The sequence below is a fragment of the Petromyzon marinus genome (genome assembly GCF_048934315.1).
Source record: "Petromyzon marinus isolate PM22_M1 ecotype Great Lakes invasive population chromosome 85 unlocalized genomic scaffold, UKy_Petmar_22M1.pri1.0 chr85_unloc.1, whole genome shotgun sequence".
Classification (NCBI taxonomy): domain Eukaryota; kingdom Metazoa; phylum Chordata; class Hyperoartia; order Petromyzontiformes; family Petromyzontidae; genus Petromyzon; species Petromyzon marinus.
Genome location: NW_027422646.1, coordinates 576,092 through 589,441, shown reverse-complemented (window position 1 = coordinate 589,441; position 13,350 = coordinate 576,092).

The following is a 13,350-nucleotide window of genomic DNA, read 5'->3' as shown; positions in this document are numbered from 1 at the left end:
GTCAGATTTTAAGCCCCTTATAACTCCCCTCTAGCATCCAAATCCTTTGTTCTCGACTTGGCCTATCATGGACTTTGCATTCAATTGTAGATTTGTAACATTTACAATCCGCATATAAATCAACAAAGCTTAGCTATTCTGGCACATTGTACTTAAACCTTAATAAGTATGTACATCCCACTGCATAATTGTACACTTCCGTTTGAATTAAGATGTACATCTCCACACACTGCTGCAAGTTTAAAGGATTAAACAACGACATATAGTCTAAAGAATCAAAATGCTGTTGTCCAGTTTGATTTGGACAACGAGGTGCAAATTTACAGTGTACTGACTTTGTTTCATAAATATATTGAAGGACACTCGTGTTGAGCGAGGTGTTTCTAGAAAACGAGGATGTTATGTTATAATTTCCGTCATAAACTTTGTGTAGTCATCTAAAAGTATGCATGTACACCCCTGTATATGCACACTCGTGCGTGAATGCACACCGCTGTATATATATACAGTCGTGTTAGGATACACACTCGTGTGTGCATGGCTACTTGTCCATATTCTTTTTAAGGAAGGAAATGGTAGCAATAATGTACGATCAGTCATCTTTAAGAACACAAATCAGGTCTTTATTAATCTTTATTAATTCGCTTTTTCAAACAGTTAAGGAACTATGAAAATTATTTAACTTTCATTAATTCAACAGTCATAAAATATTCTAAAAATCAAACACGTGAACGTCTTAATCCTTCCCAATTGACGTCCTTATCGACTGAAGCCATTCGTCCACAAGTCCAAGCCATCAAACAGAGGAACAACGAATGCACATTCTGAAACCGACACTTTGAAGAAGTTTTTTTTAATCAAACAATAAAGAAAATTAAAGAAATTGTTAAAAATATAGGGCAACGTTATGATCACAGGCTATCTCCAACTTTAGCTCAACAAGGCCACTTAGTCACGAGAGTAAAATCAGGAATTGGACCACCTCACAACCACTGTGAATCACACCACATCAACAAGTAATCCGATATGACTACAAAGCACCACCTTAACGTGACGAAGTCTAGAATAAACTACAACACTCAAGTAGCTGTGAGAAGATGACAACACGTGGCACCTTCTACCACAAACACCACACATTTAACAGTGCCGATGATACAACCACCAGACGAAGCAGCGCATCTATGGAAGTATAAAATTGTTGTCATCCTGAAATAAGTGAACACTTCTGAAGCTTAAAAGGAATTCTTTTTTATTCCAACACATCATAGAGCATTCACAACATCGCTCTAGCTTGGAGTACTGGAAATCACGGATGTAATAATGTGTACCTTATCGATTGATCTAACAGAGACACAAACATGCACATTCCAGGACTTCAAGAGTTAACAGAAGTCCTCAAAACTTTGACCCTCCAGCCACTCCAGCAGCGATTTCTCAGCATCCACCTGCATGAGGTCGAAAGAGTAATTGTTGCCAGGACTCATTACCTCCACTACATCCAGGCATCCCGTGTGAGTTTTCTGGTGACTGTGAAGATTTGATTTCCATGCAAATGCCTTCCCACACGCAGAACAAGTGAATGGCTTCTCGCCCGTGTGAGTTTTCTGGTGACTGTGAAGAATTGTTTTCCGTGCAAATTCCTTCCCACACACAGAACACTTGAATGGCTTCTCGCCCGTGTGTGTTTTCTGGTGACTCTGAAGATGTGATTTATGTGCAAATGCCTTCCCACACACAGAGCAATTGAATGGCTTATCACCCGTGTGTGTTTTCTGGTGACTCTGAAGATGTGATTTCTGTGCAAATGCCTTCCCACACACAGAGCAATTGAATGGCTTCTCGCCCGTGTGAATTTTCTGGTGTCTGCTAAGAGTTGATTTCCGTGAAAATGCCTTCACACACACAGAACAATGGAATGGCTTCTCGCCCGTGTGTGCGTGGCACTGTGGAGAGTTCATCTGCTCCATGTGACTGATTCTACAGAGCAGAGTAACAGTCGCGGGTGTTGTTGAGAGTTAACGGTGCCCTCTATGCTGCGTGGATGTGTGGCTCAAATCGCCACAAAGCAAACTCTCACTCACCCACTCAACCACCCACTCACTCACTCACCCACTCACTCACCCACCCACTCACCCACTCACTCACCCACCCACCCACCCACGCACCTACCCACTCACTCACCCACCCACCCACCAACGCACCTACCCACTCACTCACTCACCCACCCACCCACGTACCTACCCACTCACTCACTCACCCACCCACCCTCACACAAAACCAACCAGACACTTGTAAACTGAATGCAAATGCTTTATTTGTGTATTTACATCGGAACATTACCCAAAGAATCACTCACAGACTCACCCAGACTCACTCAGACTCACTTAACTCAGCCACAGACTCACTCACAGACTCACCCACAGACTCACAGACTCACCCACTGACTCACTCACAGACTCACTCACAGACTCACCCACAGCCTCACTCACAGACTCACCCACAGACTCACTCACAGATTCACCCAAAGCTCCCACCTGTAGCCTTTCGCAGACTGTTGGGGCAAGTGCTGTTAGTAGCGAGTAGCAGAAGCACCTCACTCACCCAATACCCCACCCACTCACTCATCGACTCACTCACTCACTTACCCACAAACCCACCCACTCACTCACCCACTAAGCCACCAGCCCAGCCACTAACCCACTCACTCACCCATTCATTCACCCACCCACTCAACAACCCACTCACCAATCCACTCACTCACTCACTCACCCACTCACTCACCACCCACCCACTCACTCACCACTCACCCACTCACTCACCCAACCATTCACCCACTCTCTCACCCATTCACCCACTCACCACCCACCCACTCACTCACCTAACCCACTCACCAAGCCACTCACTCACCCATTCACCCACTCACTCACCCAGCATAATCGAGGCCTCATTCAGGCTCAACTTAGGATATGTGCGGCCTAGTTCAGGCTCTGCCTAGGATACGAGAGGCCTGGATCTAGTCAGGCATTTCCCAGGCCTGGTTCTAGATGAGGCCTTGCCCAGGCCTGGTTCTAGTCGAGGCCTTACCCAGGTCTGGGTCTAGTCGAGACCTAGTCCACTCCTGGTTCTAGTCGAGGCCTTACCCAGGCCTGGATCTAGGCGAGGCCTTGCCCAGGCCTGGATCCAGGCGAGGCCTAGCCCAGGCCTGGTTCTAGTCGAGGCTTTGCCCAGGCCTAGATCTTTTCGAGGCCTAACCCAGGCTGGTTGTAGTGGAGGACTAGCCCAGCGTCCATTCTAGTCGAGGCCTAGCCCAGGCTTGGTTCTAATGGAGGCCTAGCCCAGGCTTGGTTCTAATGGAGGCCTAGCCCAGGGTTATTTCTAGTCGAGGCCTAGCCCAGGCTTGGTCGTAGTGGAGGCATAGCCCAGGCCTGGTTCTAGTCGAGCGCTAGCCCAGGCCTGGATCTAGTCGAGGCCTAGTCCAGGCCTGGTTCTAGTCGAGGTCTAGTCCAGGCCTGGTTCTAGTCGAGGCCTTGACCAGGCCTGGTTATAGTCGAGGCATTGCTCAGGCCTGGTTCTCGTCGAGGCCTGATTGAGGCTCAACTTAGGATATGTGCGGCCTAGTTCAGGCTCAACCTAGGATACGAGAGGCCTGGATCTAGTCAGGCCTTGCTCTGGCCTGGTTCTAGGTGAGGCCTAGTCCAGGCCTGGATCTAGTCGAGGCTTTGCTCAGGCATGGTTCTAGTCGAGGCCTAGTCCAGGCCTGGTTCTAGTCGAGGCCTTGACCAGGCCTGGTTCTAGTCAAAGCATTGCCCAGGCCTGGTTCTAGTCGAGGCCTAGCCCAGGCCTGGTTCTAGTCGAGGCTTTGCCCAGGCCTGGTTCTAGTGGAGGCCTAGCCCAGACCTAGTTCTAGTCTAGGCTTTGCCCAGGCCTATATCTATTCGAGGCCTAACCCAGGCTAGGTTCTATTGGAGGCCTAGCCCAGGTTTGGTTTTAGTCGAGGCCTAGCCCAGGCTTGGTTCTATTGGAGGCCTAGCCCAGGCTTGGCTCTAGTCGAGGCCTAGCCCAGGCTGTTGAGCCTTCCTCCGCCTGCGCCGCCTTCGTCGTAGCGGGCAGCCTCCTGTGCCACTCACTCTCCTCACCCACCCATTCACCACTCACCTCACCCATCCACTCACCTCACCCACTCACCTCACCCATCCAATCACCACTCACTCACCCACCCATTCACCACTCACCTCACCCACTCACCACTCACCTCACCCATCCACTCACTCATCCATTCACCACTCACCCATCCACTCACGACTCACCCACCCATCCACTCACTCACCCATCCCCTCACCCACCCATTCACCACTCACCTCACCCACCCATTCACCACTCACTCACCCATCCACTCACTCACTCTCACTCACCCATCCACTCACCCATCCACTCACCACTCAGTCACCCATCCACTCACCACTCACTCACCCACCCATTCACCACTCACCTCACCCACCCATTCACCACTCACCTCACCCACTCACCACTCACCTCACCCATCCACTCACTCATCCATTCACCACTCACCCATCCACTCACGACTCACCCACCCATCCACTCACTCACCCATCCCATCACCCACCCATTCACCACTCACCTCACCCACCCATTCACCACTCACTCACCCATCCACTCACTCACTCTCACTCACCCATCCACTCACCACTCACTCACCCATCTACTCACCACTCACTCACCTCACCCACCCACTCACGACTCACCCACTCACCCACCCATCCACTCACCACTCACCCATCCACTCACCTCACCCACTCACCCATCCACTCACTCACCTCACCCACCCATTCACGACCCATCCACTCACCCACTCACCCATCCACTCACCACTCACTCACCCATCCACTCACCCCACCACTCACGACTCACCCACCTATCCACTCACCCACCCATCCACTCACCACTCACCCATCCACTCACCTCACCCACCCATTCACGACCCATCCACTCACCCCACCCACTCACCACTCACCCATCCACTCACCACTCACCCATCTACTCACCACTCACCACTCACCCATCCACTCACCATTCACCCACCCACTCACGACCCATCCACTCACTCATCCACTCACCACTCACCCAGCCATCCACTCACCACTCACCTCACCCACCCACTCACCACTCACCTCACCCACCCACTCACGACTCACCCATCCACTCACCACTCACCCACCCATCCACTCACCACCCACTCACGACTCACCCACTCACTCACCACTCAATCACCCATCCACTCACCACTCACCACCCACTCACGACTCACCCACTCACCCACCCACCCAGAGAAAGCTGGGAGTCTGTGTGGTAGTGAATTTTATTCAGATTTAATAATGGCCAGTTCACAGTCTGTGTGTGTACCTGTGTGTCTGTGTGTGTGTCTGTGTGTGTATCTGTCTTCTGTCTGTGTGTCTGTGAGTCTGTCTGTGTGTCTGTGTGTAACTGTGTGTGTGTGTGCGTGTGTCTGTCTGTGTGTGACTGTACGTCTGTGTGTGTGACTGTGTGTGTCTGTCTGTGTGTGTGACTGTCTGTGTGTACGTCTGTGTGTGTACGTCTGTGTCTGTCTTCTGTCTGTGTGTCTGTGAGTCTGTCTGTGTGTGTGTCTGTGTGTCTGTGTGTGTGTGCGTGTGTGACTGTGTGTGAATGTGTGTGTGTACGTCTGTGTGTGTGTACGTCTGTGTGTGTGACTGTGTGTGTGACTGTGTGTGTGTGTCTGTGTGTGTGTCTGTGTGTGTGTCTGTGTGTGAGTGTCTGTGTGTGTGTCTGTGTGTATGTGTGTCTGTGTGTGTCTGTGTGTGTGGGGAGCGATAGTGTAGCGGTTAGCGCGCTGCGCTATGAACCTGGCGACCCGGGTTCGATTCCCGCTCACGGACAACACCAGTGACGATTATCTGAACCGGTCCCGGGCCTCCCCTAGGTCGACTCAGCCTCAAATGAGTACCTGGTGCGGTGTGTAAACATTGCCACTAGGGAGACAAAGGCGGTCGGGCGTGGTGCTGGCCACCCACCCCCTCGTGTACCGTTCCGGCCTTCATAGGTGCTCGCTAACAGCACTTGCCCCAACAGTCTGTTAAGGCTATATGGGGGATCTTTGTTTTGTCTGTGTGTGTGTCTGTGTGTCTGTGTGTGTGTACGTCTGTGTGTCTGTGTGTGTCTGTGTGTGTCTGTGTATGTGTCTGTGTGTGTGTGTGACTGTGTGTGTGTCTGTGTGTGTCTGTGTCTGTGTGTGTGTACGTCTGTATGTGTCTGTGTGTGTGTGTCTGTGTGTATGTGTGTCTGTGTGTGTGTCTGTGTGTGTGTGTCTGTGTGTGTGTCTGTGTGTATGTGTGTCTGTGTGTATGTGTGTGTCTGTATGTGTCTGTGTGTGTGACTGTGTGTGTGACTGTGTGTGTGTCTGTGTGTGTGTCTGTGTGTGTCTGTATGTGTCACCCACTCATCCACCCACTCATCCACCCACCAACTCACTCACCCACCCACGCACCCACCCACGCACTCACCCACTCACTCACTCACCCACTCACTCACCCACCCACCCACTCAATCACCCACCCAGTCACTCACCCACTCACAAACTCACTCACCCACTCACCCACCCACTCACCCACTCACTCACCCACCCACCCACTCACCTACCCACTCACCCACTCACTCACCCACCCACCCTCACACAAAACCAACCAGACACTTGTAAACTGAATGCAAATGCTTTATTTGTGTATTTACATCTGAACATTACCCAAAGAATCACTCACAGACTCACCCAGACTCACTCAGACTCACTTAACTCAGCCACAGACTCACTCACAGACTCACCCACTGACTCACTCACAGACTCACCCACAGACTCACTCACAGACTCACCCAAAGCTCCCACCTGTAGCCTTTTGCAGACTGTTGGGGCAAGTGCTGTTAGTAGCGAGTAGCAGCAGCACCTCACTCACCCAATACCCCACCCACTCACTCATCGACTCACTCACTCACTTACCCACAAACCCACCCACTCACTCACCCACTAAGCCACCAGCCCAGCCACTAACCCACTCACTCACCCATTCATTCACCCACCCACTCAACAACCCACTCACCAATCCACTCACTCACCACTCACTCACCCACCCATTCACCCACTCTCTCACCCATTCACCCACTCACCACCCACCCACTCACTCACCCAGCATAATCGAGGCCTCATTCAGGCTCAACTTAGGATATGTGCGGCCTAGTTCAGGCTCAGCCTAGGATACGAGAGGCCTGGATCTAGTCAGGCATTTCCCAGGCCTGGTTCTAAATGAGGACTTGCCCAGGCCTGGTTCTAGTCGAGGCCTAGAGTTACATACTCAATCACACACACTCACCACTCACAATCACTCATCACACACTCACTCATTCACCCACTCATCACTCACTCACCCTCCCATGCACCCACTCACCTCACCCACTCGCCACTCATTCACTCACTCACCAACTCACTCACCCACCCACGCACCCACCCACACACTCACCCACTCACCCACCCACTCACTCACCCACCCACTCACTCACCCACTCACCCACCCACTCACTCACCCACCCACCCACCCACTTAATCACCCACCCACTCACCCAGAGATTCACCCACTCACAAACTCACTCACCCACTCAACCACCCACTCACTCACCCACCCACCCACGCACCTACCCACTCACTCACCCACCCACCCTCACACAAAACCAACCAGACACTTGTAAACTGAATGCAAATGCTTTATTTGTGTATTTACATCTGATCATAACCCAAATAATCACTCACAGACTCACCCAGACTCACTCAGACTCACTTAACTCAGCCACAGACTCACTCACAGACTCACCCACAGAGTCACTCACAGACTCACCCAGACTCACTCACAGACTCACCCAAAGCTCCCACCTGTAGCCTTTCGCAGACTGTTGGGGCAAGTGCTGTTAGTAGCGAGTAGCAGCAGCACCTCACTCACCCAATACCCCACCCACTCACTCATCGACTCACTCACTCACTTACCCACAAACCCACCCACTCACTCACCCACTAAGCCACCAGCCCAGCCACTTACCCACTCACTCACCCATTCATTCACCCACCCACTCAACAACCCACTCACCAACCCACTCACTCACCACTCACCCACTCACTCACCCACCCACTCACCCACCCATTCACCCACTCTCTCACCCATTCACCCACTCACTCACCACCCCACTCACTCACCACTCACCCACTCACTCACCCACCCATTCACCCACTCTCCCACCCACTCACCACCCACCCACTCACTCACCCAGCATAATCTAGGCCTCATTCAGGCTCAACTTAGGATATGTGCGGCCTAGTTCAGGCTCAGCCTAGGATACGAGAGGCCTGGATCTAGTCAGGCATTTCCCAGGCCTGGTTCTAGATGAGGCCTTGCCCAGGCCTGAATCTAGTCGAGGCCTGGTTCTAGTCGAGGCCTAGCCTAGGCCTGGTTCTAGTCGAGGCCTAGCCCAGGCCTGGATCTAGTCGAGGCCTTGCCCAGCCCTGGTTCTAGTCAAAGCATTGCCCAGGCCTAGTTCTAGTCGAAGCCTTGCCGAGGCCTGGTTCTTGTCGAGGCATTGCCGAGGCCTGGTTCTAGAAGAGGCCTGATTCAGGCTCAACTTAGGATATGTGCAGCCTAGTTCAGGCTCAGCCTAGGATACGAGAGGCCTGGATCTAGTCAGGCCTTGCCTTGACCTGGTTCTAGGTGAGGCCTAGTCCAGGCATGGATCTAGTCGAGGCCTTGCCCAGGCCTGGTTCTAGTCGAGGCCTTGACCAGGCCTGGTTGTAGTCAAAGAATTGCCCAGACCTGGTTCTAGTCGAGGCCTTGCCCAGGCTTGGAACTAGTCGAGGCCTAGTCCAGGCCTGGTTCTAGACGAGGCCTTGGCCAGGACAGGTTCCAGTTGAGGCATTTCCCAGGCCTGGTTCTAGTCGAGGCCTAGCCAAGGCCTGGTTCTAGTCGAGACCTTGCTCTAGCCTGTTTCTAGTCGAGGCCTAGCCCAGGGCTGGTTCTAGTCGAGGCATTGCCGAGGCCTGGTTCTAGTTGAGGCCTGATTCAGGCTCAACTTAGGATATGTGCAGCCTAGTTCAGGCTCAGCCTAGGATACGAGAGGCCTGGATCTAGTCAGGCCTTGCCTTGACCTGGTTCTAGGTGAGGCCTAGTCCAGGCCTGGATCTAGTCGAGGCCTTGCCCAGGCCTGGTTCTAGTCGAGGCCTTGCCCAGGCCTGGTTGTAGTCAAAGAATTGCCCAGGCCTGGTTCTAGTCGAGGCCTTGCCCAGGCTTGGAACTAGTCGAGGCCTAGTCCAGGCCTGGTTCTAGACGAGGCCTTGGCCAGGACAGGTTCCAGTTGAGGCATTTCCCAGGCCTGGTTCTAGTCGAGGCCTAGCCAAGGCCTGGTTCTAGTCGAGACCTTGCTCTAGCCTGTTTCTAGTCGAGGCCTAGCCCAGGGCTGGTTCTAGTCGAGGCATTGCCGAGGCCTGGTTCTAGTCGAGGCCTGATTCAGGCTCAACTTAGGATATGTGCAGCCTAGTTCAGGCTCAGCCTAGGAAACGAGAGGCCTGGAACTAGTCAGGCCTTGCCCTGACCTGGTTCTAGGTGAGGCCGAGTCCAGGCCTGGATCTAGTCGAGGCCTTGCCCAGGCCTGGCTCTAGTCGAGGCCTTGCCCAGGCCTGGTTCTAGTCGAGGCCTTGACCAGGCCTGGTTCTAGTCAAAGAATTGCCCAGGCCTAGTTCTAGTCGAGGCCTTGCCCAGGCTTGGTACTAGTCGAGGCCTAGTCCAGGCCTGGTTCTAGACGAGGCCATGACCAGGCCTGGTTCCAGTTGAGGCATTGCCCAGACCTGGTGCTAGTCGAGGCCTAGCCCAGGCCTGGTTCTAGTCGAGACCTTGCTCTGGCCTGTTTCTAGTCGAGGCCTAGCCCAGGACTGGTTCTAGTCGAACAATAAAGAAAATTAAAGAAAAATGTTTAAAATATAGGGCAACGTTATGATCACAGTCTTTCTCCAACTTTAGCTCAACAAGGCCACTTAGTCACGACAGTAAAATCAGGAATTGGACCACCTCACAATCACTGTGCATCACACCACATCAACAAGTAATCCGATTTGACTACAAAGCACCACCTTAACGTGACGAAGTCTAGAAGGAACTTCAACACTCAAGTAGCTGTGAGAAGATGACAACACGTGGCACCTTCTACCATAAACACAACACATTTAACAGTGCCGATGATACAACCACCAGACGAAGCAACGCATCTATGGAAGTATAAAATTGTTGTCATCCTGAAATAAGTGAACACTTCTGGAGCTTGAAAGGAATTCCTTTTTATCCCAACACATCATAGAGCATTCACAACATCGCTCTAGCTTGGAGTACTGGAAATCACGGAAGTAATCATGTGTACCTTATCTATTGATCTAACAAAGACACAAACATGCACATTCCAGGACTTCAAGAGTTAACAGAAGTCCTCAAAACTTTGACCCTCCAGCCACTCCAGCAGCGATTTCTCAGCATCCACCTGCATGAGGTCGAAAGAGTAATTGTTGCCAGGACTCATTACCTCCACTACATCCAGGCATCCCGTGTGAGTTTTCTGGTGACTGTGAAGATTTGATTTCCATGCAAATGCCTTCCCACACGCAGAGCAAGTGAATGGCTTCTCGCCCGTGTGAGTTGTCTGGTGACTGTGAAGAATTGTTTTCTGTGCAAATGCCTTCCCACACACAGAACACTTGAACGGCTTCTCGCCCGTGTGTGTTTTCTGGTGTCTGCTAAGAGTTGATTTCCGTGAAAATGCCTTCACACCCACAGAACAATGGAATGGCTAACAGAGACACAATCATGCACATTCCAGGACTTCAAGAGTTAACAGAAGTCCTCAAAACTTTGATCTTCCAGCCACTCCAGCAGCCATTTCTCAGTATTCACCTGCATTGGGTCGAAAGAGGAATTGTTGCCAGGGCTCATTACATCCAGCAGTCTCTCAGGATCTAACTGCATGAGGTCGAAAGAGGAATTGTTGCCAGGAGTCATTACATCCACTACATCCAGGCATCTCTCAGGATCCACCTGAATAGGGTCGACAGATGCATTACACCTTTTGATTTCACTTCACTCTCATTGCAGATCTTCGCATGCTTGTTTCGGGGTGATGACCGTGTCCTCTCCAACGGAAAACAATTGAATGGCTTCTCACCCGTGTGTGTTTTCTGGTGTCTGTTAAGAGTTGTTTTCCGTGCAAATGACTTCCCACACACAGAGCAATTGAATGGCTTCTCACCCGTGTGTATTTTCTTGTGAGTGTTAAGATTTGATTTCTATGCAAATGCCTTCCCACACACAGAGCACTTGAATGGCTTCTCACCAGTGTGTTTTCTGGTGTCTGTTAAGATTTGATTTCTGTGCAAATGCCTTCCTACACACAGAGCACTTGAATGACTTCTCACCAGTGTGTATTTTCTTGTGAGTATTAAGATTTGATTTCTGTGCAAATGCCTTCCCACACACAGAGCACTTGAATGGCTTCTCGCCCGTGTGTATTTTCTTGTGAGTGTTAAGATTTGATTTCTGTGCAAATGCCTTCCCACACACAGAGCACTTGAATGGCTTCTCACCAGTGTGTATTTTCTTGTGAGTGTTAAGATTTGATTTCTATGCAAATGCCTTCCCACACACAGAGCACTTGAATGGCTTCTCGCCCGTGTGTATTTTCTTGTGAGTGTTAAGATTTGATTTCTGTGCAAATGCCTTCCCACACACAGAGCAATTGAACGGCTTCTCGCCCGTGTATGCGTGGCACGGTTTAGAGTTAATCTGCTCCATGTGACAGATTCTACAGAGCAGAGTAAAAGTCGCGGGTGTTGTTGAGAGATAACGGTGCCCTCTATGCTGCGTGGATGTGTTGGCTCAAATCGCCAAAAAGCAAACTCTCACGAACGTCCAACCGAGACAAAGTAACGTCTCGTAAGTCGGACTACACACGCGATTACCAGATTATCCACTAACAAAGACAGTTACTTGTTGATGCACGGCGTATCGATGACCCTGTAACCCGTCTAAAGAGATCGCCACGAACTCTCCCGAAGCAAAGTCGCCAACCAGTCGCCAAGCAATCGTGCTCGCCAGGCTGAGTCTCGCAGGAGAAGGGAAATCTGCAGTGCGATGAGTCGAGCGTCTATCCTCAGGAAAATTCCTCTCCAAATGATCTTGACGTCAGATTTTAAGCCCCTTATAACTCCCCTCTAGCATCCAAATCCTTTGTTCTCGACTTGGCCTATCATGGACTTTGCATTCAATTGTAGATTTGTAACATTTACAATCCGCATATAAATCAACAAAGCTTAGCTATTCTGGCACATTGTACTTAAACCTTAATAAGTATGTACATCCCACTGCATAATTGTACACTTCCGTTTGAATTAAGATGTACATCTCCATGCATAATTCCGTGCTTCCTGTTGATTTGCTAATATTCACCCCGCAATGTCCTCTACACTGCTGCAAGTTTAAAGGATTAAACAACGACATATAGTCTAAAGAATCAAAATGCTGTTGTCCAGTTTGATTTGGACAACGAGGTGCAAATTTACAGTGTACTGACTTTGTTTCATAAATATATTGAAGGACACTCGTGTTGAGCGAGGTGTTTCTAGAAAACGAGGATGTTATGTTATAATTTCCGTCATAAACTTTGTGTAGTCATCTAAAAGTATGCATGTACACCCCTGTATATGCACACTCGTGCGTGAATGCACACCGCTGTATATATATACAGTCGTGTTAGGATACACACTCGTGTGTGCATGGCTACTTGTCAATATTCTTTTTAAGGAAGGAAATGGTAGCAATAATGTACGATCAGTCATCTTTAAGAACACAAATCAGGTCTTTATTAATCTTTATTAATTCGCTTTTTCAAACAGTTAAGGAACTATGAAAATTATTTAACTTTCATTAATTCAACAGTCATAAAATATTCTAAAAATCAAACACGTGAACGTCTTAATCCTTCCCAATTGACGTCCTTATCGACTGAAGCCATTCGTCCACAAGTCCAAGCCATCAAACAGAGGAACAACGAATGCACATTCTGAAACCGACACTTTGAAGAAGTTTTTTTTAATCAAACAATAAAGAAAATTAAAGAAATTGTTAAAAATATAGGGCAACGTTATGATCACAGTCTATCTCCAACTTTAGCTCAACAAGGCCACTTAGTCACGAGAGTAAAATCAGGAATTGGACCACCTCACAACCACTG